Source organism: Pleurodeles waltl, chromosome 1_1 (assembly GCF_031143425.1).
Source record: "Pleurodeles waltl isolate 20211129_DDA chromosome 1_1, aPleWal1.hap1.20221129, whole genome shotgun sequence".
Taxonomy (NCBI): domain Eukaryota; kingdom Metazoa; phylum Chordata; class Amphibia; order Caudata; family Salamandridae; genus Pleurodeles; species Pleurodeles waltl.
The window spans coordinates 450,148,900-450,175,230 of NC_090436.1; the positions used below are offsets into that span (position 1 = coordinate 450,148,900).

At 45.9% G+C, this 26,331-nt stretch overlaps 1 pseudogene; it reads right to left on the reverse strand.

Moving 5' to 3' along the window:
• The window catches only part of LOC138297398 (clathrin coat assembly protein AP180-like), a 273,071-nt pseudogene that overhangs the window by 142,878 nt on the left and 103,862 nt on the right, over positions 1 to 26,331 (reverse strand).

The window sequence follows — 26,331 nt, forward strand, 5'->3', positions numbered from 1 at the left end:
TCTTTGGAGAAGGATGTCTGGAGATGGCATGTAGCTAGGCAGTTGTGGAAGTTGCAAATGATGGTTCCAAGCAGGACTAGAAGGGCAGAGGTGGTAGGGGAGATTCTCTGGGGTGGAGGGCACTGACAGTGTGCGGTGGAGTGCAGTTCTAGACAGGAGGCCGATAAGTGGTCACCATTCTGAAATTCCTGGTATCCGAGTCCGTAGCCCTGGTAGTGAACCGGGACATGTAACAGGTGTCAATAAAAGCTGGCCGCTAGCCTGCTATGGGTCAGTCCCTTGAGCTTGGCACCACAAATAATATCCATCATTTGAGATGCGGGTCAGATACCTGCCGCTGGCATGATGCAAAGTAGAACAGTGTCCATCGATGTCCGTGACGTCTTTTGCCCTATTCCACCTGTCAAGTCCTAAGTCCCACCTAAAACTGCATTGGTGCTAGCTTCTCCTGCACACACAGTGCCCGACAGGCTGAGTTACCCTGCCCGCTCCATCCAACAATCACTAGTGAGGCAAGGGAGAGGGTGGTCGAGCTAGGCCCTCTATGTAAGAGGGCTCAAGCACAAACGGCTGCTTCCCCAGCCGCCAAGAGGGCTAGGTGTCTCACTGTGTCCCCCTTGCTTCCCAGTCCCAGTTGCCTGGCCTGTGGAGTTAGACGCTGGGCATCGTAATCCAGAGGGGGAAATAAAGAGGGGGGATGAAAGAGGAAATAAAAGTGGAGTCCAATCATCAGGTCTAAGCCCTATGGTAAGTTAGGTGGTGGTGCAGGCCATCGTCTCTGCCAGGTTCAGGTTAGGCTGTCAAAGCCTCAACCGCCCTCCATTTGCTGGGGCTAGCAAGCTGGAGAAGAGTGGCCCGCCAGGCAGACAGCCCAGCCAGCCTCTGGTGCCTTAGTGGTTTACAGGCAGCACTGATGCAGAGGCCGCTGCCTGAGAAGTTGTGTCTGCAGGCCGGCAGGAAGAAGCGCTTCAGCCGAGCCTTGATTTCATAGACCTCCCCTCCCGTAAACTTGTTTATATATCATTCACATTAGCTGCAAAATCCATCCTCTCTCTACTAAAAATTGAGTTTTTCAGGATACCCTTTAAGCCTTGCAGACAAAGAACAACGTCACAGTGGCTGATTGCTCTTGGGGGACTACAGCACTTAAGTAACAGTGGCTGGTGTTACTTGCTTGTTGTACCTTTAAATCTTCAGCCGCTCATTCCCCTTACTTGGCACAGAATGTAGGTTTGACAAGAAATGAGTAATGGTGGGTGGATAAACTTGGTTTTCTACAATTCACTACCAAATAATAGGTTGGGCATCCTTTGTGAATCACTCTCACACCAAAAGGTTTAATGGTATTAAGAAAAAAATGTACAACGTGATCAATATTATTTAGCAGAAGATGAAGAGTGAAGGAATTAGCTCAAGAGGCAGAGGGAGTGCCTTCAAAAAAGTTGGGGTTAGAACAGAGAGATGTCAGCCACCAGTGCTTGCATTTCTTTTTAAACAGATTTTATAGGTTTTGAGACAGGAGCACTGCCCCTGTAAGGGAATACATTATAAACATATATGCAAACATAAAATGCAATTCCCTGCATGTAGAATCCACCCCCAACCTCTCCCCCTGGTGACTAAGTGTGACAATAATGAAATTAGCACGAATCACCCCAACCTATCATATACTCGTATTAACCAAAGAAGGTTCAAACTTAATTTCCAACGTTCATTAAATAGGGAGGATACCCTCTACTCAGCCCAGGTCTGCCACACCGTGGCATGCTTCTGCAGGCAACACCATGGTCTGTATACTGCTGTTTGCAAACCCATGCAATGAGCCATCTCCTTCCTCCACTCTGCCAAAGAAGAGAGAGTCGTGGCTTTCCATTCCCTCATAATTTCAAGCTGCCAAATATAATCCCCAGGAAGAGCAGCATTATTGTGTACCAGTTACCGCCCAGAGTACAGTTATAATGCAGGACGGTGAGTTTTGCGTCCTTGGTATAGTCTGCCCAGGATTCCTTCCAGGCAAGAAGTCGCCAAGTGCCAGAACAAGTCCAAGACAGGACAGCCCCACACGGTATTTAGGAATCTCCCCTCTGCGGTACTATATTGAGAAGGATAGGGGAAGCAATAACCCCCATTCTCCCTGAGCCTCAGTTCATTCCTCACCGTCATGTTCTTCCAGATCAGCTTTGCATGCCCTCCCTCAGGAGAGTCCGCACAGGCTCAAGGTTACGCTCCTTTGCAACCCTAGCATCAGGGGACACAAATACACCCAGCTATTTGAAAACCCTAGTGTCAATTTGCAGTTGAGCCACCTAATCTAAGCTCTGCCGGTAGACATTTACCGGGGACACTATAGATTTGGAGATATTGATGTGAAGCATGAAGTATCTCTGAGAAATGCACAAAATTTTTAAGAAACAGGGTCTGCCATGTTCGGGGTCGGTTATGAAGAAAAGAACATCAGGGTCCTGCATGTTCGGGGTCAGTTATGAAGAAAAGAACATCACTGGTGTATAACACTATTCTGTCTGAGGCCCCATATCCACACTTGAACCCGCACACCCAGGCGCCCATTCCCACCCACACAGCCAATGGCTCCATAGCAAGAGCAAATAGCAAAAGGGAAAAAGGACATCACTGCCTAGTCCCCTGCTGGATAGTGCTTGCATTTCTGATATTGATGACAAAGTTAGGTTATGATAGCTGAACCTACTGGATAATCACTTCTGGATAAAGGAAGATGAAAAACAGAGCATCAGAGGGCGTATCACAGAGATACACTTAAAACAACTTGGTACTTAATAGGAAGGCTATAAGGTGATGCATGACAAAAATTATTTTGTAGAGCCTGCAGTCTATAAAGTTGACACTAAGCAGTCTCAATTACAATAAGCTTGGATAGTCTAAGCATGATTGTAGGACAGCTCAACTATGGCTGTAATGGTTCACAAAGGGTAAATACTACCTTACAATAGGAATGTGCAACATATAGCTGGGCACACCACTAAAGAAATCCATAATGATAAGGTACCATAAGAGTCCATTGATGCCTAGATTACTCACAGTTTGAGCTGGATGTTCTAAGGTAGGCCCTAAAGAATTGCTTAACATATGAATGTCAGTTTTGCTCAATCAGTCTTTTCCGGTGTCTGCTCCTCTGCTCTCTACACTGCATGCAGAAGCCAGGAAAGATGCATCTGACAGCAATTCACTATCCGGGCATATGGGCAGTGATGACCAATGATTTACCTTGCAATTTTCTTTCTCTAGTGAGAAGGATGCTGCCTGGTAGTTAGGGGAGGGTTTTCCTACTGGTAAATGACCTGATTTAGATAACATTGAATACTTTTTGGAGCATCAATATTTCCCGCCGTGATTATTAATTCTGATCAGTTTCTAGTATATTGATCAATTATGGTGCCAGTATGCACCCTTTCATAACACAATGCTAGGACTCAAAACTTTTGTTCTTATTTAACAGGGAGCCATATTATGATGTATGTTTTAACTTAAATTGTCAAATTTACGAAGATGAGGCCTGGTATTCATAGCTTCGCCAGCACAGGCCACAACAGTGACCTCTATATATGGCATTGAATGCAGTTTAAAATCTATGAATGTGGAGTGTGATGTGGAACTTTCTCAGAGGAGACAATTATGCTATACTGGTGAGAGCTAAAAAGTTATATAAAAGGGGACGGCTCTGAATAAACTTCACCTGGGAAACAGTATTACATTTTTTAAAAAATTTTTTTTAAAGTAAAATCCAGTTACAGGTGAATGTGAGGGGTCAGAATTGAATAGCCATATTAATAACTATTAAAGTGAGAGGTTCCATGCTGTGTTTAATTCTGTATCCGTTAACAAAAAGGTAAAAACCAACAGTCACAGTAAACATACAAAACTGCTACCAACCATTGTCAATTCTTAGAAAATCATTACTTTGCAACATTCTTGCATTACAATAGCCAACAGCACATTTAAAATAAGTACATGACTTACTGCCTACTAAATTGGCAAGGGAATAATCAAAGTCGCCTCCCAGGACTTTGCTTGATCCGGATGCATTCATGGACATTGAAATCGGAGACCCTGAAGACTGGGCAGGAGGGACCATTGGCATGAGCAGATCACCTAGACCATCAAACCCTGGAACAAATATAATATTTGTCTCAGAACAATGCGTTTAAAGGTGTATTTCATGAAAAAGAAAAACACTTGAGTACTTCTTTGTGTTACCAAATAAGTTAACTTTTTACCCCATATTCATATTATAGCCTCTTAAAGAACTGAATTTTTAAAACACTATGAAATGTTAAGCAATCTTCTTAACTTTATACTGCAGTGTAGCAGTACTCAAATCCTAGGTCCTTGTTAAACACAATTCTCATCAAAAACAGTTCAACATTCTACATCAAGTGGACTTAGTTTAGTTCTAATGAAAGTAACACAAAGTAACAACTTGTCGATCATGATTATCTACAAAAAAGAATAATTTGTTAGGTTGACACATGTTGATAATTTCTCTTAACAAATTATCACCATCGTAATTCCACCCTTGACCAGAATCGCGCTGTACAAAAATGTGGCAGATGTTAAAAAGGTGTGCATGTTATCTCTTTATTCTTCATCTAAAGAAGTACTATCAAAGAAATTAAGCAATTCAGAATAGGCTCAGCAATAACTTTAAATGCAATGTGCAGAGTATTTGGTCATCTATGTTTGCAGTGTGCACCAGAGAACACTGGGAAAGGTGACTGCTCCCCATAAGTGCCATTTCTAAGAGCAACCAAATTACAGAAACCTCACATGATATCTAAAGAATCTCTAGGCATAAACAATAACTATTTCTGCAAGAAAAGGTGCTACTCTGAAATCAGCGACCTACCCTTGACCCAAGGGTAGGTCGCTCCCCCTGCCACTGCAGCTCCTCCAGCTCCTCCAGGTTCCTGAGACCCACCTCACAGTGAGTACCCCCCCACCTCCCAGCCCCTCGCCCTGCCCCGCGCTACTCACCCTCTCTCCTGCTCCTTTTCCTCCTCTCTGTCTCTTCCTCCTCGCTCCTCCTCTGCAATCTTCTTCTGTACTCTTCTTTTCCCCGTCTTCTCTCTTCTTCTGTGTGCTCCTCAGCCTCTCCTGTCGCCTCTCTTCTTCCTCATCTTGCTCTGTGGTCTTCTGCCTTCTGCTCTTCGTCTTCTGTATCTTCTTTGTTGATCTTCTGTTCGTCTGCTCTTCTGCTTCTTCGTCCCCTGCATCTTCCTCTGTGTTCTTCTGTTCTTCTGTGTTCTTCTCTTCGGTTTCTTCTGTGTTCTTCTGCTCTTCTGTGTTCTTCTCTCCGGTTCTTCTGTTCTACTGTGTTCTTCTCTCCGGTTCTTCTGTTCTACTGTGTTCTTCTATTCTGTTCTTCTGTGTTCTTCTGTTCTTCTGTGTTCTTCCGGTCTTCTGTGTTCTTCTCTTCTGTTCTTCTGTGTTCTTCTCTTCTGTTCTTCTGTGTTCTTCTCTTCAGTTCTTCTGTGTTCTTCTCTTCAGTTCTTCTGTGTTCTTCTGTTCTTCTGTGTTCTTCTCTTCTGTTCTTCTGTGTTCTTCTGTTCTTCCGGTCTTCTCTGTTCTTCCGGTCTTTGGTGTTCTTTTCTTCTGTTCTTCCGGTCTTCTCTGTTCTTCCGGTCTTCTGTGTTCTACTCTTCTGTTCTTCTCTGTTCTTCCGGTCTTCTCTGACCCCTGTCTCTTCCCGCCCCTGTCTCTTCCCGCCCCTGTCTCTGCCCTCCTGCTCCTGCCTCACCCCCCTCTATCTCTCCACCTTTCTCTCACTATCACCCACATCTACCCTTTCGCTACCTGCCTCCCTCACTCCTCTACCTATCTCTCCATCTATCTCCCTCACTGACCCCCTCCTCCTATCTACCTATTTTTCTATCTCTCCACCTATCTCTCCATCTATCTATTTCCCTATCTCTCCCCCGTCCCGATACCCCCTCTGTTACCTATCTCCCTATCCTCTCACTCTACCTCTCACCCTCACCCACCTCTACCACCCCCCCTCCCCTATCTTTTCAACCCTACTCCTATCTCTCTCCCTAATCTCCTAAAACTCCTAACACTCACCCCCCTCCACCCATAAACCCCCTCTCCACCAGTTCTTCTCACTCTACCTGTCCCCCCCTCCCTCGTGCTTTCCCGCCGCGACCTCCTGCACGCCCCTGCCCCCCAGCTCCCATTCGCCCCAGCTGACCCCTCTCCCCCTCCTCCCTCTTATGGCGGCCGCTGCGCGACAGTGGTAGCGACCCTTGACCCAAGGGTAGGTCGCTCCCCCTGCCGCTGCAGCTCCTCCAGGTTCCTGAGTTCCTGAGACCCACCTCACAGTAAGTACCCCCCACCTCCCAGCCCCTCGCCCTGCCCCGCGCTACTCACCCTCTCTCCTGCTCCTGCTTCTTTTCCTCCTCTCTGTCTCTTCCTCCTCGCTCCTCCTCTGCAATCTTCTTCTGTACTCTTCTTTTCCCCATCTTCTCTCTTCTTCTGTGTGCTCCTCAGCCTCTCCTGTCGCCTCTCTTCTTCCTCATCTTGCTCTGTGGTCTTCTGCCTTCTGCTCTTCGTCTTCTGTATCTTCTTTGTTGATCTTCTGTTCGTCTGCTCTTCTGCTTCTTCGTCCCCTGCATCTTCCTCTGTGTTCTTCTGTTCTTCTGTGTTCTTCTCTTCTGTTCTTCTGTGTTCTTCTGTTCTTCTGTGTTCTTCCGGTCTTCTGTGTTCTTCCGGTCTTCTGTGTTCTTCCGGTCTTCTGTTCTTCTGTGTTCTTCTCTTCGGTTCTTCTGTTCTTCTGTGTTCTTCTCTTCTGTTCTTCTGTGTTCTTCTGTTCTTCCGGTCTTCTCTGTTCTTCTGGTCTTCGGTGTTCTTCTCTTCTGTTCTTCTCTGTTCTTCCGGTCTTCTCTGTTCTTCTCTTCTGTTCTTCTCTGTTCTTCCCGTCTTCTCTGACCCCTGTCTCTTCCCGCCCCTGTCTCTGCCCTCCTGCTCCTGCCTCACCCCCCTCTATCCCTCCACCTATCCCTCACTATAACCCACATCTACCCTTTCGCTACCTGCCTCCCTCACTCCTCTACCTATCTCTCCATCTATCTCCCTCACTGACCCCCTCCTCCTATCTACCTATTTTTCTATCTCTCCACCTATCTCTCCATCTATCTATTTCCCTATCTCTCCCCCGTCCCGACACCCCCTCTGTTAACTATCTCCCTATCCTCCCACTCTACCTCTCACCCTCACCCACCTCTACCACCCCCCCTCCCCTATCTTTTCAACCCTACTCCTATCTCTCTCCCTAATCTCCTAAAACTCCTAACACTCACCCCCTCCACCCTTAAACCCCCTCCCCCAGCTCTTCTCACTCTACCTGTTCCCCCCGCCCTCGCGCTTTCCCGCCACGACCTCCTGCACGCCCCCGCCACCCAGCTCCCATTCGCCCCCAGCTGACCCCTCCCCCCCCTCCTCCCTCTTATGGCGGCCGCTGCGTGACCGCGCAGCGGGCGTGCTGCTGGCGTGCCGGAGGCGCGCCAGAGGCAAGCACGTCTGCGCCAGTCTGCACCTGGCCCGCGCCCAGCGCCACGACCCCTGATCCCCAGCCCTCCCCCACCCCGCTGACCCGCTACAACCCCACCTCCCTCCACGCCCTCAACCCTGGGCGCTCCAACACCTGCTTCCAAGCCCACCCCAAGCACACCCATGGACCCTTCACCTGTAACTCCTGCAAACGCATCTTCCACCACGCAACTACCACGACCACCAGCCCACGCGCCATCAACCACCTCAAGTGCATCCTGGTCAACGCTCGCTCTGTCCACAAGCAAGCCGTTGAACTCTGGGACCTCCTGGACTCCACAGCTCCGGACGTCGCCTTCATCACGGAAACCTGGATGAACGCCTCATCAGCTTCAGACATCGCCACTGCCATCCCCGAAGGCTACAAGATCTCCAGAAGAGACTGCACCAACCAAGTAGGAGGAGGTATCGCCATCATCTTCAAAGACTCCATCAGCGTCACCACCTCCACCGAAGACACCCCTCTCGCCGCTGAACATCTGCATTTTCAAATTCGCACCGACCCCAGGACCAGCCTCAGAGGATCCCTCGTCTACCGTCCCCCCGGACCGCGCGCCCCTTTCAGCGACACCATCGCCGACTTCATCTCCCCGCACGCCCTCGCCTCGTCGGACTACATCCTCCTAGGCGACCTCAACTTCCATCTGGAACAGAACAACGACCCCAACACCACCTCCCTGCTCGCCAACCTCGGCCTCAAGCAACTGGTGAACACCGCCACCCACATCGCCGGACACACGCTTGACCCTATCTTCTCCGCCAGCAAACACATCTTCTTCAGCCACACCTCCGCTCTACACTGGACCGACCACAGCTGTGTCTACTTCACATTCCGACGCGAGACCCGCCACCTCCGCACTCAACCCATCCCTCGTCGACAGTGGAACAAGATCCCAAAGAGCAACTCTTCTCCGCACTCGCCGCCAACCAACCCACCCTCACCACCGACCCCAACGACGCAACCCTCAGCCTCACAAACTGGATCTCCACCTGCACAGACAACCTTGCTCCCCTCAAACACACGCATCGACAGACCAACACCAAAAAACCTCTCTGGTTCTCTGACACCCTCAAAGAATCAAAGAAAACTTGTCGCACCCTCGAGAAGGCCTGGCGCAAGGACCACACCGCTGACAACATGACCGCCCTCAAGAACGCTACCCGCGAACACCACCACCTAATCCGCGCTGCCAAAAGGAACTTTTTCACCGACAGACTGGACAAAAACAGCCACAACAGCAGAGAACTTTTCAGCATCGTCAAGGAGTTCTCCAACCCCAACGCCAACGCCGTCACGCCCTCACAGGATTTGTGCAAATCCCTCGCCACCTTCTTCCATCGCAAGATCAGCGACCTCCACGACAGCTTCGGACACCAGACCCAACCAAACATCACCGAACCCGCACCCCCGGCCATCACCCTCAACAACTGGACCCACATCAACACTGAAGAAACCAAATCCACCATGAACTCGATCCACTCCGGCGCCCCTTCGGACCCCTGCCCTCACTTCATCTTTAATAAAGCCGACGACATCATCGCCCGCACCTCCAGGCTGTCACCAACTCTTCTTTTTCTTCTGCTACCTTCCCCGAATGCTGGAAACACGCCGAAGTCAACGCCCTACTAAAGAAACCTACGGCTGACCCGAGCGACCTGAAAAACTTCCACCCCATCTCTCTCCTGCCTTTCCCAGCCAAGGTAATAGAAAAGACCGTCAACAAACAGCTGACCACCTTCCTGGAAAACAACAATCTGCTCGACCCTTCACAAAATTGATTCCGAACCAACCACAGCACGGAAACCGCCCTCATCTCAGTCACAGACGACATCAGAACCCTGATGGACAACGGTGAAACAGTCGCCCTCATCCTCCTCGACCTCTCGGCTGCCTTCGACACCGTCTGTCACCGCACCCTAATCACCCGCCTCCGCTCCACCGGGATCCAAGGCCAGGCCCTGGACTGGATCGCCTCCTTCCTCTCAAACCGCTCCCAAAGAGTTTACCTCCCTCCGTTTCGCTCAGACCCCACCGAGATCATCTGCGGCGTACCTCAAGGCTCATCGCTCAGCCCGACACTCTTCAATGTCTACATGAGCACCCTCGCCAACATCGTACGCAAGCACGACATCATCATCACCTCCTACGCCGACGACACCCAACTTATACTCTCCCTCACCAAGGACCCCGCCAGCGCCAAGACCAACCTACAAGAGGGTATGAAGGACGTCGCAGATTGGATGAGGCTCAGCCGCCTAAAGCTGAACTCTGACAAAACGGAAGTCCTCATCCTCGGCAACACCCCGTCCGCCTGGGACGACTCCTGGTGGCCCACGGCCCTCAGCACCGCACCGACCCCCACAGACCACGCCTGCAACCTCGGCTTCATCTTGGACCCTCTTCTCACCATAACCAAACAAGTCAACGCTGTGTCCTCCGCCTGTTTCCTCACCCTCCGCATGCTCCGCAAGATCTTCCGCTGGATCCCCGCCGACACTAGAAAAACAGTGACCCACGCCCTCGTCACGAACCGCCTGGACTACGGGAACACCCTCTACGCTGGGACCACCGCCAAACTCCAAAATCGCGTGCAACGCATTCAAAACGCCTCGGCCCGCCTCATCCTCGACGTACCCCGCAACAGCCACATCTCCGCACACCTGAGACACCTGCATTGGCTCCCAGTCAGCAAAAGGATCACCTTTCGACTTCTCACCCACGCACACAAAGCCCTCCACAACAAGGGACCGGAATACCTCAACCGACGCCTCAGCTTCTACGTCCCCACCCGCCTCCTCCATTCCTCCGGCCTCGCGCTCGCTGCCGTCCCTCGCATCGGCCGCTCCACGGCGGGTGGGAGGTCTTTCTCCTTCCTGGCAGCCAAGACCTGGAACTCCCTCCCCACCAGCCTCAGGACCACTCCGCATTCCGGAGACTCCTAAAAACCTGGCTTTTCGAGCAGCAGTAACCCCCCCTTTCCCCTAGCGCCTTGAGACCCGCACGGGTGAGTAGTGCGCTTTATAAATGTTAATGATTTTGATTTTTTTGATTTTTTAGATTCAGGAAATGTTGGCAAAATGCAACAGCAGTCATATGGTTTCATGGTCTGGAGGGCTGGCCCAATCTCGTGGTGAGTCCTATTTGACTTTCAAATCTCCTTCACTGCTCAAATAAGTGGAGTCATCAAGAGTACTGATGCAAAATGATGATACAAGCTGACTAATAGCTCAAAACTGCTATTAGCATAGAAATGATAAACAAAATTCTTTAGTGCCATGAAGCCTAGGCGTTTTCTTGCTTTACATTAATTGGGTGATGTCCTGGCTAAAATAATGCAATAGTCCTACCATAGAAACTACAAAAATAGACCAAAAAGCTACAGAGAATCCAAAATCCAGCTTCCACACTCTGCTCAACTGGAAGAGATTAGGAGAGGTGGAATGGAAAAATAAAATAGCAACTCTGGAGATCATATGAAAGAGTAGGGGGTAAGGCCTGGAACACCACCGGAAGCCCAGCCCCCATTAAATGACTAGCCACCTTCCTAGATTCAACGAGTCCAGAAAAACAAAAAGCCGGAATCCAAAATGAAGAACCATGGAAGACAACATGTCAAGATATAAGGATGAAACTTTGGAATATGATATGACTGCTGATATGACTGCTGCCCAACTAATTACTCTTCAAGGAAAGACTAAAACCAACTGCCCTTGTGCACTAGTGTTGCGCCGGGATGAACCAATAAGGATCAACCATCAAAAAGGGTCAGGACAACAACCAATAGTCCATCAGGGACAATCTCCCTTCCTTCTGTGGCGATTGTACTTGACACACCATCATATATATATTCCCATTCCAATATCACTGGATTGAGATCACTGTAGCATCACCCACTAAGGCGAGTATCATCATACATGCTTGGGGTACATTCCTGTCACTGAACATTATATGCGATACCTAGTGTAATAAAGTGGCTGAAAACTGACATGAAGGCACTCTATAAAACACATGACCAAAGAAGGAGTGTGATTAAGGAAGGTGACAGATGATCAGGAAACACCTGTTCTATCTTGGTAATCTTGCCCAGAAATTCAGTTAGCAATAGAATACACGTCCAAACTGGCGGAATGGAAAACTTGTGTGGATATACTCCACACATTACATTAACTTAATCAACTATGCACTCAATGTTGACAAAATAGTGATAAAACAGTCAAAACCTTGGTTTAGGAATATGTATTGCAGAAAAGTTATAGACTAAATACAGGACTAAAAATTATACAAAACTACAAGTTTTGGATTTAAAAAATCACGTGGTTACGTTTCAGAAATCTACTGCCTAACTAAGAAAATATAAAAGTTGGCTATAAGCTCGGAAAATCATTTATACAAGTCAATGGAAACACCACAAAAACCTTCAAGTTTCAACAATGCCTCAAGGAAAGACAGTCAACATAATATGTTTTAGGTTATAAACCATTGAACAGAACAATGGTGGGACTTAGTCTAAATTAGGAGGAAATGTAACAGACAAAGCAATAGGTCTGTCAAATATTACTAAAATCAGTCAAGAAACCAGTTAATTGGAGCTAATTTCTGAAACAGCCAGTGGAATAAAGCCCTCCTGTTAAATGGAATGCAGGCACAAAATACATACTGGGGTTAAGGATTGTCAGAAGAACAGTTTCAACGTTTGTGACACATCTGAAAGAAATGACAGGTAAGAGCAAATTAAATGGTAGGGAAAAAACTAAATGAAAAGTCAAAATACAGAACTAACTCTAAAGGACTACTGTGATGTCACGCTGCCTCTTATGTCATGGTAGCCTCGTCACTGGGCATTGATGTCCAGCTCTCACTATTATATACTGAATAAGGTACCCCCACAGTAAATTAAAAGGATGCTGTGAGTCTGTTGGACCTGGCCCTCTTTGCATGGTCACCCCCAAATGTTTTGCCTTCACCCCCATTTTGATGAATTTGTTTTTGCTAGCTTCAGGACTTTGCAAACTTTATCACAGCTAACCAGTCCTAAATGGCCTTGTGCTCCCTCCTTTAGACATGGCAAAATTGGCTTACTCCCAATTGGCACATTTAAGTTATTTATTAATCCTTAGTAAAGTGGTGCTACATGTACCTCAGGACCTGTAAATTAAATGCTTCTATTGGTCCTGCGGCCCTTCACGTAAGTAGCCTTTTCAAACATGTCAGATCTGCCACTGCTGACTGTATGCTCTTTCAAACTGCCATTTCAACAAGGCAAAACAAAACTTCCGCCAGACCTAAACCTTCTCTCTTAATGGATATGTCACCTCTCGAGTAGGCCATAAACAGCCTATAGGCCAGAATGCAATAAATTTACGAAGTTGGGCGTGTACTTTTAAGTGTTACGTGTTCTGGTAGTGAAATACTTACAAATTAGTTTTTCACTACTATAAGGCATAACTCTCCCATAGTATAACACTGGCTTACCTTATTACTTGTAATACGTGATACCATTTGTTTGGGAGCAGGCAGAAATTTAATGTTTGGTGTCTAAAGAATTTATACTTGAATTGCTCTTTAATGATAAATCAGATTTTAAGCCCCAACTATGAGAAACACACAAAGAACATCACCCTAGCCTTTTTTGATCCCAGGCCAAATATTAGATCCTAAGACCAACTCTTCAGATCATTTCTGGGTCTGTGGAAGACTTGAAGGACTGCTCTGCTACCTTCTGCTGGAAGGGCTGCCCTGTCTCATGATGGACTGCTCTGCTACCTGAGGAAGGAGGGCTAGACCTGCTCCTTGAACACGGAACCACCAGAGTGACTCCGATGGATAACTGACTGACCTGCTGTGAGCTATAGGGGACATACCAAGCGCCAGAGACCTGGCCTGCATCTGCCAAATTCTTAGAGTCAACTGGACCGATCTGTACCCTGCTACAGTCCTCTGCTGGAGTGAGTCCAGAACCACAAGAGGCACCCCCCTCCCGGCTTCAGAGTGCACTCCTGCGGTTCAGACTTTGGGTTTCCTCAGAACCAACGCATGTGACGCAACTCAATAATGCATGGTGAAGGACCTCATACAGCAGCACCTCGCAGCTCCTGAATGGTGGCTGCATCGGAACGGATGCAATGCATCTCAATTCAGGACCTCACATCACTGCCTTTGCAGCTCGTCATCGGAAGCAACACAGCTCGTTACAGGACCTTGCACTGCGGCCCCTGCAGCTGCTGATCAGAACCAATGCACCACAACACGGTCCAACGCAGGGCCCACACTCCATTGCAGTTAGATTCAACTTCTGACTTTGTCCCGGTACAGTTGGTGCCTTGTGCTTTTAAGTGCTATACTTACCTTAAAACTTTGAAATTGCCCCTCTCTGGCTCTACTGATTGGATTTTCCTTGTTTTGGTGTCAAATAATTTATTAAATTGTACTCTTGTTTCGGTGATAAATAATGTATAAAATTGTACTCTTTTTCTAAATTTTTGTGGTTTTTTCTTGTGTTGTGTTTGCACCTTATTGCTGTTTGAGTGCTGCATAAACGCTTCATACATTGCCTTTAATTTAAGCCTGACTGCTTTTGTGCCAAGCTAACAGAGAGTTAAGCACAGGTTAATTTAGTGACTGTTTGTGGTTTACCCTGACAAGGATTGTGGCTGTTTCTTGAGAAGGGCTGACACCCCCCTCAACCAACGACCTAATTTTTCACAAAGTCATTAAACGGTTCTGTGCCCATATAGAGGAAAACGCCCCATAAGCAGAGTTGGCACTATGGAAATGTAATACTAGGTCACCCCTAGAGCTTTCCCATTGAAAGAGCTGCTGATAACCCTTAGGAGCATGAACATGGCTTAACTGACAATGTAAGAGAGCATCATAACGTCACTTTGACGAGGGCCCAAAAATATTTTTTTTAGCCTCCTCTGTTTTTCAGCTTACCTACGTCTTTCTGCAATAATATTAATTCTCATTAAAGGCCTCAGTATGACCCTGGCAATCACCAGACTGCCAGGGTCACGGTCAGACAGCCGCAAAAGTGGTGGGCCGACCGTGGCATTATGACCGTGGTGGAGCTGCCACAGTCCAACCGCCGACACTGCCAGGCTTGGGGGGGGGGGGGCTTGAGGAGGGGTGGTAGGGAGGGGGGGTGTGTGTGTGTGACCGCCCATGCACTCTGCATGGGCAGTGCAGGGGACCCCTTGCACACCCCGTCATGCATTCCGCTGCCCAAATTACAGACAGTGGAATGCCAGCTGCAATGTTACGGTCCTGCAGCGAACTCCTAGTAGGGCCGACGGGGTTCAGGCTGCACAGGCAGCCTGATGGTGGGACAGATTGGCAGGCGGCCCCTGCCGCCCACCAAACTCATAATTAGGCCCTAGGTATCCGATTTAGATCTCGGTGAATGGAATACACTATCACAAACATGACAGATACCCCGTCCACCATATTACAATTCTAATAGGATATAAAGAGATCGTAATACGGTAGACAGGATATCCGTCACGTTTCTGACATAGTATTACCCTCCGCCAAGACCTAAATCAGGCCCTAAGTGTCTTCTTAATGTCCAGTATTGCTCTCTCCCTGAATCTTCAGCTCCAATCTGATCATATGAAGTACTGTGTTCTTGAGTAGAATAAAGTAACTTGGCTTCTTTAATTGTTCGGCTGTCTTTCTTACCCTGAAGTAAAATACCACTTTCTCCTTTCTTCAGACTCTTATACGGTCATATATCATGTCATTCCTCAGTATCCTTGTCACCAATTTATTTAACACATCCTTGCTCTCCTTTGACTTCTTTCCCTCTATCCAACCTTAAAATATCTCTTGTAATTTACTGTACGCAACTCTACTGCCTCAGGCACATTATAACTTTGCCCGTTTTGTAAAGCATCTCATCACTTGCTTTCTACCCTGTAATCTGCTCATTCTTAAGACTGTAAGTGGTGGAGAAAATGAATGCCAACGCCACTCGTGTCTTCTAAAACCTGCTGTCACCCTTTGTCCAACTGACTCTTTGCTTTCCTCAGTCAGCTTCTTACGTCATTTATTCATGGAACGTTTTGCTGATCCTTTCCGCATGCTCAAATCTCTACTTATCTGTATGACTAAAATCTTATGATCAATCATTGGTTTCGAGCCATCTATAAATTTCTTGCCAGTAAATGCTAGTATGTGTGAAACGCACTCCAGTGCCAATAGATGCCAAAGAAAATTAAACCATAGTGTAACAGAGGAGGCCTTATCCCTTATGAGCTGCTTGGCTGCTTCATTCATGGGGTACATCAAACTCCAGTCTGTGTGTGTGTCATACCTTTAAGTGTTGAAAGTTAAAGCCCTCAGGGTTGTGGTATCCTAGAGTCCCTTTAATGTGAAACAAAGTACTTCCAGAAGGTCTGGAAAAAAACACAGGACCACCATATGTGTAACGACAAAAATCCACAATACACAAGTCAAGTTACCACTGAAAATGCAGAAAGAGTCTTCATGTAATTTTAAACACACTCTAAAACTGTTAGCGTGAAAATGAACCTTTGGTGTGGCAAAAATTACCCTGCACAGGCAAGTGTGCGTCAAAAAGGTCTTGCGATGTGTCGATTTCACTCACGAGCGAGACCTTTTGTCATTTCTCCTTTCGTCGGGTCGCGTGCGTCGTTTCTTCTCTACGCAGGAGAGCGATGAGTTGATCCGGTCAGCACTCTCGGTTCCGGGTAGGCCTTGCGCTGTTTTTACACGCCCAGCAGTACTTGTGTCGGAAATCCAGCCGCACGATGATCCAAAAACCACGCAGCGCGGGTTGCGATCTCACCAGCCTCCGTCAGCGATGCTGTGCATCGTTTCTCCACCCCGGGCGTCAATCTTCGGGTCGCGTTGCATGCGAGCATTGATTTTCAGCCGCAAATCCAGTGGCAGGTCGATTTTTCAGCCACAGATCGGAGTCACGTAGATCTTTTCCATGCAAGGCGTTCTGTGCGTGGATTTCTTCCTCTTAGGCTGCCATCTTCTCCTTTCAGGATCCCAGGAACTGGATGGGCACCACTTGGCAGCGTAGGAGTCTCTCCAGAGACTCTAGGTGCTGGCAGAAAGAAGTCGTTGTGTCCCCGAGACTTCAAACAACAAGGACGCAGGCTCTAAATCAAGCCCTTGGAGATCTTCACAAGAAGGAAGGCAACACAAAGTCCAGTCTTTGTCCTCTAGCACAGGCAGAAGCAACAACTGCAGGATAGCTCCACAATGCACAGTCACAGGCAGGGCAGCTCTTCTTCCTCAGCTCTTCAGCTCTTCTCCAGGCAGAGGTTACTCTTGTTTCCAGAAGTGTTCTAAAGTCTGTGGTTTTGGGTGCCCTTCTTATATCCAATTTCTCCTTTGAAGAAGGCCTACTTGATTGATTGTGAAATCCTGTCTTACCCAGGCCAGGCCCCAGACACTCACCAGGGGGTTGGAGAATGCATTGTGTGAGGGCAGGCACAGCCCTTTTTAGGTGTGAGTGACCACTCCTCCCCCCCCTTCTAGCACGGATGGCTCATCAGGAAATGCAGACTACACCCCAGCTTCCTTTGTGTCACTGTCTAGTGTGAGGTGCAACCAGTCCCAACTGTTAAACTGACCACAAGGAATCCACAAACAGGCAGAGTCACAGAAATGGTGTAAGCAAGAAAGTGCCCACTTTCTAAAAGTGGCATTTTCAAACACACAATCTTAAAATCAACTTTAGTAAAAGATGCATTTTGAAATTGTGAGCTCAGAGACCACAAACTCCACACTTGCAACAGTGAAAAAACGAATTTAGCAATATTTCACTGTTATGAGATATAAAACACATTACTATATGTCCTACCTTAACCATACACTGCACCCTGCCCTTGGGGCTACCTAGGCCCTACCGTAGGGGTGCCTTACATGAAAGAAAAGGGAAGGTTTAGGCCTGGCAAGTGGGTACACTTGCCAAGTCGAATTTACAGCTTTAAACTGCACGCACAGACACGCACAGACACTGCAGTGGCAGGTCTGAGCCATGATTACAGGGCTACTCATGTGGGTGGCACAACCAGTGCTGCAGGTCCACTAGTAGCATTTGATTTATAGGCCCTGGGCACCTCTAGTGCACTTTACTAGGGACTTCCTAGTAAATCACATATGCCAATCATGGATAAGCCAATTACATACACATTCTGTAAAGGAACACTTGCACTTTAGCACTGGTTAGCAGTGGTAAAGTGCCCAGAGTAACAAAAACAGCAAAATCGGAGTCCAGCACACATCAACATCCTGGGAAACAGAGGCAAAAAGTTAAGGGAGACCACGCCAAGGATATAAAGTCTAACAGTTATCTTGCAGGTAGACACTCTGCGGGGGAAGCTGCTGTATGTCTTATGGATATTGCACTAGATGTCTTCCCATTGCTTTCCGTGAATAGGCATACCCAGGTAGGCTTCCCATTGTATTTGGAGTCAATAATTAGTGTGGAAGTTTGACTTCTGTATAGTGTAATAGGTTTAGAAGATGAAGAGTTTTGTATGCCTGAAAGAGAAGATTAGCTTTATAAATTGCTTGAAGGGGTCATGTAGTGCAGGGAAATTTGCAGGGTGTAGTGCCCAGTGTCTTTGGTGAGTAGTAGTGAAGTTATGAGTTTTATAAAATTTGAAATTCTTCTCTCCAGTGCTCAAATGTTTATCTGTCCTCTCTGAAATAGGTGACCCAGTATTCTGCAGTCTCACTGCTGCCATCCCAAACATGAGGTATGAGTAGTCACGGGGTTGAAGTCAGGGTTCCTCACAATGGGTGCGTTGTGTGAAGTAAAGGTATTGAAAAGTTTTTTTTGTTTTTTTTAATCGCCACCTGGTCCCATATCTAAAGGACTGTTCTGGTGAGTGTGGCTATGTATGCACTATGCACTCTTAGGGTGGTGACAAATGGGAAGCCAGGCCAGGTACCACAGAGGTGGCATGTCATTGTGTAGTCCATGTGGAACCAGTGTTTCTCCTTTTCCTGGACCACTCATTCCAGTAAGTATGGCAAGCATGCTACCCAGAAATATTCTATTAGTTGTAGGCTAGAATTTTCTGCCTTTGTCTCGCAGGAGCATGAGGAGTTTATTGGAGATTCAGGGCATTTAGCTTCCCATATGAATGTACAGATTTTGTTCTGCAGGAGAGTGATGGCTCTGAGGGAATGGGAGTAGGGAGGGATTGAAAAAGGATCCTGGGGTGAATAATCATTTCTACTACATTAATTCACCATAGCCATGGTATTTATAGGGGTGCCATTTTCCAATTTTCTCAAGTATGTTTCTACAGTACTCCGGCCAGTTATCTTTAGGCCATACTTCAAGATGGCTAGTAATGTTTAGACTCAAGTATCTAAAAGACTGCAAATAGGACCAATGCTTGTAACTGTGTAAGATCCTGAGGGGGAATGGTCAGGCTGAGTACATTTGATTTCTCCTTATAAACAATACAACAGAGTCCAATTCAAAGGTTTCTAGTGCAGCAACAAACATGAGAGATTCCATCAGAATAGTTAATGTGCAGATCAAGTTATCTGCAAATTGACTTTGTGGGTTTGATCGTGAGGGAGATCCTGATATTATAAGCGACCGTCAAATCTATGTGGGCAGGGGCTCCACCACCAGGTCACGAAAGAGGGAGGAAAGTGGGCATTCTTGTCCTGTACCTCTCGTCGGTGTGATTGGTTTTGTGATTTGTCAGTTGATCCTAATAAACTCAGTAGGGAAGGAAGAAGCCACAACAATTATATCTATCATTTTTGGGCCTAGTTGTAACTTGTCTGGGACTGCTCTCAGGAAGGCCCAACTAAAACAGTCTAATGCTTTCCTTAATGTCTCCAGACAGCATCCCAGCACGGTTTTTGGGTTTGTGTGTCTTTTAAATCAGATGAGTTATATTTCTGATATTATCTGCCCCCTAGCGTTGATGAATAAACCCCACTTGGTCAATCTCATTAAAGCTGGGCAAGAAGGGATAAAGGCATTGTGCAACTAGTTTGGGTTATAGTTTCACATCAGTATTTAAAGGTGCAACTGAGTGTTAATAAGTATAATGGAACCTTTACAGGTTTGGGAATGATTATCTCAGCCTCACACATTGAAGGAGTGAGACTTGTGTCAAGGAGGTAAATGGTGCTGCCCATTTGCCATGGTGAAAGGGTAACAAAATTCTATAGAAATCTTATGGAAGGTTACCATGTGTCTTTTCCAGAGGCATGAAGCAGAGGACCCCGCACAGTTCAGTGGGATTAATGGGTGCCTCAAGCAGTTCCCTATCCTAAAGTATGATAGATTACCATGCACATGCTTGAAAATAAGTCTGGATATAAGAATGGACTTCGGAGCCTAAAGTATAAAGTGCTTAATAGAATGCATGGATGGCAGTTTCTCTTTCACGTATCGCCCACATATCGAAGTTTGTTTCAAGTCAGGCAATAAGTATTTTAGCCCTCTGTGATTTATGACTGAGCACAAGGAGTGTGCCCACCTTGTCATAATTTTGCTATTTTAGCAAGAGCAGGTAGTGTTCAGCTCAATTAGTTTGATTGCCTAGCTGTTCTTTAAAACAGACTAATTTCTTGGGTCGCGCTTTGAGGTACACATCGTTGCCCCAGTCAGCTGTGCAACCATCCAAGGATAAGGGTACATGGTGAGCATGTGGTTGCATACTGGTATTTCTGTCTAGGAGTACACTGGGGAAGGTGATTAGGGACAAGAAAGATTATTGTGGCTAAGAGTACATTTCACTTCAGCCACTCTCCCCAGCTCATCATGAAGGCTACCCTTAAGGTCTGTACTGTCGGTAGATATCTATTTGTCAGCAATAGATTGTTATTCCATCAGGGTGGCGTCCAGCGGTGTACCTTCTTTTACATATTCTGCAGGTGTGATTATATCTGCTTTGGCCTCCTCGTCAGATCTACCTAAGATCTAAGGGGCCCTTGCCACCAGCATACTGTCTGCCATTCCTGGCGCAGTGCCCCAGTGGCCGTAAACTTGGGAAACTAGGGTCTTTTGTAGGCTCTCTGTTGTCGAATGGGAAGAGCTTTGGGCTTGATTTAGAGTTTGGCAGATATCCGTCTAGTTACATTTGCATTAAATCCTCTGACACTTGTGATTAAGTGGATGGAATATTTGTCATGTTGTGAGGAAGTAACCTGTAAACTCTAAATCAGGCACTTAATCTAGTTTTCCAATTGTATCCACTTCCTTTTCTCCATTTTGTGTCGCCAAGTTGTGGTAACATACAAAATGTTATAACAAAGATCAGAGGAGAAATGATATGCATTCAGAGAAAAAAGCGGCAGGTGGAAGAGGCAATCTGAACCTATGCCAGACTATAGACAGAACTTAAATGTCCTGCACTATCTGCCACCAAGCAGAGAGGAACAAAAGATGGTCTCCCTTCCAACTAATGACGGCAATGTTTTCAGTTTTCAAACTCATAGGACGCCCAGACCAAAATGACCATGAGTATAGATCAGGAGCGTTGGGAAGAATTTTAAGAGCAGCTGAGCCAGTCTTATACAGTGCAAGAATCTCATCGGAGGCAGTGAAAAGCAACTAACAATCAACTGGAAATCCTTTACTCATCCCTGTCCCCCTGGGGTTAACAGAGATGACGCTCACCCTGCAAGCCTAAAAAACTTAAACCTCATCACTCAGGAGGTGTCAGATTTGTCCATAGTCAAAAAGTAGCATTTGCATGCTCTTGCTCACTTACCTCTCAATAAGTCTCCAAGAAAACCCCATTTCACAATGCTTCAAAAACCCTGGTATCTAATCTACACATGCAGGTTGCTTTCGTAAGAATTATAAACATCTGCTTGCTTCAGGGAGAGAAATTAATTTATAGAAAGCATTTTTTCCATAAATTGATTGTCATCACTTTTACCTCTGTTACATATGCTTATTGACAATTGAGATGATGTATAAATAAACCAAAGGAAGGCCTCTGTTGTCACTTCCCTCTTTTCATTGGTCTTCATCCATTTAAGTGTCTTTAAATACAGTCAGAGCATTACAGTTTATATTTCCATCCGCTGAAACTCATGAGAGAAGAATGACCAGATCTCAATATAGAAAGCTGTTGCTGTCACAGTAACCAGAAGCACTGAACGGAAAACATGAGACCATATACAGAACACTAGCTGTACAATGGGCCTGGCGATGCATGATCATTTTGTGAGAGATTTTTTTTTTTTTTTTAAAGCAGGCAATCTGAGCACTCAAACTTAAACAGTCTGCACTCAGTATGTTCAATCCATTGTGGCTGTCTAAAAGTGAATGAAAATGTAAAGTTTCTTATCTGTAGGTGTAGTTTTGCTGCTTGAAGAATTTTCTGGGTTCACATGTTGTGCATTATTCTGCGAAATAATGGTTGGATTCAGAACTCCATTGCTTTTTAGTCCTTCTCTTGATTTTTTTGTTTGTTGGTGGGCACTGACGAAGACACCATTTGGTGTACCCTTGTGACGTCGTCCAACTTCCTCCAGATGTTCCCACCCTTGGTCGCCATCTTCAAATCCTTTTTTTCCTTACTCCCATCTGCTTGGTGGAAGTGGGTGGGTCGCTTGTGAATCCAGAAAATTCTTCAAGCTGAAAAACTACACCTACGGGTAAGAAACTTTAGGTTTTGCAGAGTGAATCTTTTCTGTATTCACACCCTGTGCATTGATTTCAAAGAGGTTTTACTCTAGTGGTGGCTGGGTATTGATTTGTAAACCGATGTTGTGTCACCTTTTGACCTACTTGTGCTTCCTTGTTCCTGTGTATTTCAATACAGTAATGTCTTCTGAACAAATATACTGATGCCCATGTTGCTGCCATGCAAATTTCCTGCAGCAGAGTACTTGCTAAAAAGGCAATGTTTGCCCCTTTTACTGTGTAGTGTGCGCTCCTGTTACCTTTAGCAACCTTTCTCATGCATTTGTCTGGCACAACTTAATTTTTTGTTTAATCCTTCTTGCTACAGTGTTCTTAGTTACCGATATGCCGAGATACCCTTTACCAAATGACAAAAGTAGCCGTTGAGTCTTCCGCAAAGATTTTATTTTTTCAGTGTAGTACGATTGACCATCTTGCGTCCAATGTATGCAAAGTTCTTTCTGCAAGGGTCTTCAGGCTCTGAAAGAAACTTTGTATGTGTATAATTTGCTTGATATGAAATTGCGACCCTATCATTGGTAGGAATTGTGCGTCTCTAATTCTGTCCAAGTGAGTGCTTGTAACTCAGTCACTCTGGGTAGTGATGTAATGGCTACTAAGAAGGCCACTTTTGGAGTTAGCATCTGCAAAGTAGCTTTAAGTAATGGCTCAATTTTTTTTTTCATGATTTGAGTTAATACAACATTTAGGTTCCATGCGGGTGCTGGCATCCTCTTTGGGGTAGTGCCTCTTGTTGCTCCTTTTAGGAATCTCTTTACTACTGGTGCGTGAAAAACGTCTTCCCATATATCCCCTTGTGTAAACCACTACTGCCGCTAGATCAACCTTCAAGGATGCATATTTAAGATCTTCTAGTAGGAGATCTGTCAGCTACCTTAGAACTGTCTTTTCATGGGTGCTTTTCTTGTGTAACCCCTTTGTTACACACCACAGTGAAACTCTTCTATTTTTCTGTGGAATACTTTCTTGTTGTCTGTTTTCTTCCCTCCCTCAATACTGCCATTGTCTTTTTTTGGTAACTTTAAATGACCAAATTCTAACTCTTCAGGAGCCATGACGTTAGGTTCAAGGATTCCGGTTCTGGGCTTAATACCCTTCCTTCTTTCATGGACAATAGATCCTGTTGTCTTGGTAGCCTTTGGCCTCTCCATTGTGCTAATTGCAATATCTCGGAGTACCGTGTTTGTATTGGCCATTGCGGTGCGATCAGGATTAATGTCATGCGACTCCTCTTGCATTTGTTGACTACTGTGTGCAACAACGGGATTGGGAGAAAGTCGTATGTCAATGTCCCTGACTAGTTTATCGAAAAGGCATTCCCCAGTGACGGACGGTGCGGGTGACTGTAGGCAAAGTTCTGGCATTTTGCTTTCTGTAGAGCTGCAAATAGAACCACTGATGTTGTGCCCCACCTTTGAAAGATCCTTTCTATTACTGTTTGTTTGAGCTCCCATTCGTGGGAGCATGAGACTTGTTTGTTCACTCTGTCTGCCTCAACATTGTCCTTTCCCAGTAAGTATATTGCCTGAATGTCCATGTTCCTCTGTATTGCTCATTTCCAGAGCAGTTAAGCCAACCTTGATAGGGGTGGGGATTCAGTCTCCTACTGCTTGTCGATGTAAAACATTGCTGTTATATTGTCTTCCCCCAAAGCTGGTTCTGGAATGCTTTGAGGGTAAGGAAATCCATTTTCAGTTCTAGGAGGTTGATGTGTCGTACTGCATCCTGATCCCTCCATATCCCTCTTACTTTGAGGGACCCCATGTGTGCCCCCCATTCAACGTGAGAGGCATCTGTGGATACTGTCACAGATGGATTTGGTTGTATAAAAGGCCTTCCTTGTGTAATGTTTTCTCTGTTCCATCACGGCATTTCCTCCTGCACCAGCTCCGTTAGTATTTATTTTTTCATATTGATGATGTTTGCCCTGAATCGCATGCCATGTAGATGTCCCAAGAGTCGCCGATGATGTGGTTCTGTTAGCGCGGACCCCCAATACCCTGCGAACGTTGGTGACTCATTTTGTCGAGTTAATGAGCAGTCTAGATCTTGCAACAAACCATGGCAATCACAGATTATGGCTTGTGGCCCAGGGTGCGCTTCCTCTTGAAGGCTTGTTGTTCAAGGGCAGCCACCAAGTAGTGTTGAAAACTTCAGCTACTTGGGTGTAATTTTCAACTCAAAGGGCTCTTGGCAGCCCCAGGTATCTAGCTCATGTCTAAAGGTAAGCAGATCAGCAGGAGCTATTCTTAATCTTCAAAGGACAAGAGGGGAAGAGGACTTTAGGATCCTTTCATAAAATCTATAATCCGCAAAGCATTTCGTGTGCCACATATGGGGCAGGGATTTGGGGACATTACAACTGTGTTACCCTCCAGTTAGTGGAAAACCGATTTGCCAGAAGATGCTTCAGCTTCCACCGAGCCCCTAATTATATTATTAATTCGGAGCTAAGACAACATTATATAGAAGATAAGGTACACCTGGCTCCGCTTGTGCTCTTGATTAGAATCTCGGCCATCCTCCAAGCAGAGTCGTCATTACGGATTGCCTGAGCCTGGAGAGAGGTCTCCTTGGTTAAGCTATATTTTTAGAACATTTCAGTCATTAAGACTATCTGACCTATTCCTGAAACTTGAGGAAGTCAACAACGTTGATAAGAACAGGGTAAGGTGCCTATTTGGGGAAGCTTATGAGGAGAGGAGGCTAAAATCTGAGCTGACAAAAGTACCATGCTGACGTTTTATACATCTTTCTCGACGTGAAGCATGTTCTGTATCTTTCCCTGAATTTAACTGATTGGGTGCGGTCACTTTTGTTTCATCTCAGAGCTGGCACAGTCTGGAGGCTCCTGAGTAATGGGTGACAATCAGACTTCCTGGGAGCCTCTCCCTTAGCTTGTAGCTCCGTAGGGACCTCTAGGCAGTTATTCTTACATTACATGCTTTTTTTCAAGCACTACAGTCATATATGCCACCTTTTTCTCAAACCTGTGTTAAAATCATCAGGTTATCGCAGGTGTAGTGAGGCCTTGCACTTTTTGCAATTGTTGATTACACCAGACATCTGTTTTAGTGTATGTTCATTCTTAAGGTCCGCAGTACAAACAAGAACTATGGAGGGTAACTACTATTGCTTGTTTTATTTTACCTGATAATACTTATTTTGGCTTTGCAGTGTCTGACAAAATTATACAATGACGAGTTATGGAAATTCGGAATTGTATGGTGTTAATGATTCTGTCTTTTATAATTATGAAAGTTATGTATTTATTGCTTTTTAATTATTTATTTGGTATTGGCTTAGTCGTTTATGGCCTTAACTGCCCAAATTAAAGATTTTATTATTTGATTGATCCTCCTGTACTTTTTATGTGACAACCACTAGCTCTTGCCAACTCCCCGTTGCCTGTGACCACTGACTTTGAAGCCACTCCTGGATCTGTCTCATGTAAAGTCTCGCATATGGGATCAATGGAAAGCAAGATGCCATCTTCCCTAGTAGTTTCCCCACCGTCCTCGCTGTCAGACCTTGCCCCCTGCGGTAATGGTAAATCTCTTCCAGAAGGGATTGAGTCCTCTTCGAGTTAGGGTATGCTTTCCCTTGAATTGAATTCAATCTTGCACCCAGAAAAACCTTTTCCTGTTCTAACTCTGAAGAAGACTTCGCTATGTTCAATGAGAAACCTAGTGTATACAGTGTCTGCATTACCCAGTGAATATACTGCTTGCATAGTTTGCTCTTACTAACCAGTCGTCAAGCTACAGATATACATGTATTACCCTTCATCTGAGATGCACAGCTACAGCTGCAAGGCATTTTGTAAGCACTTGGTGCAGATATTATTCCAAATGCCAGCACTGTATGTCCTGTTGACCACAAACCTTAGGTATTCCTTGTGTCTTGCATTCATAGGGATGTGCAGGTAAGCGTCCTTCAAGTCTATGGTTGCCATGTAATCCCCTTCTTGAAGTTGTTTTATGACTTCCTGTAAGGCTGTCATTTTGAATCTTTATAATCTTGTTTATGAATCTGAGGACTAGAATTGAGCATAAGGATCCATCTACCTTTGGAATTA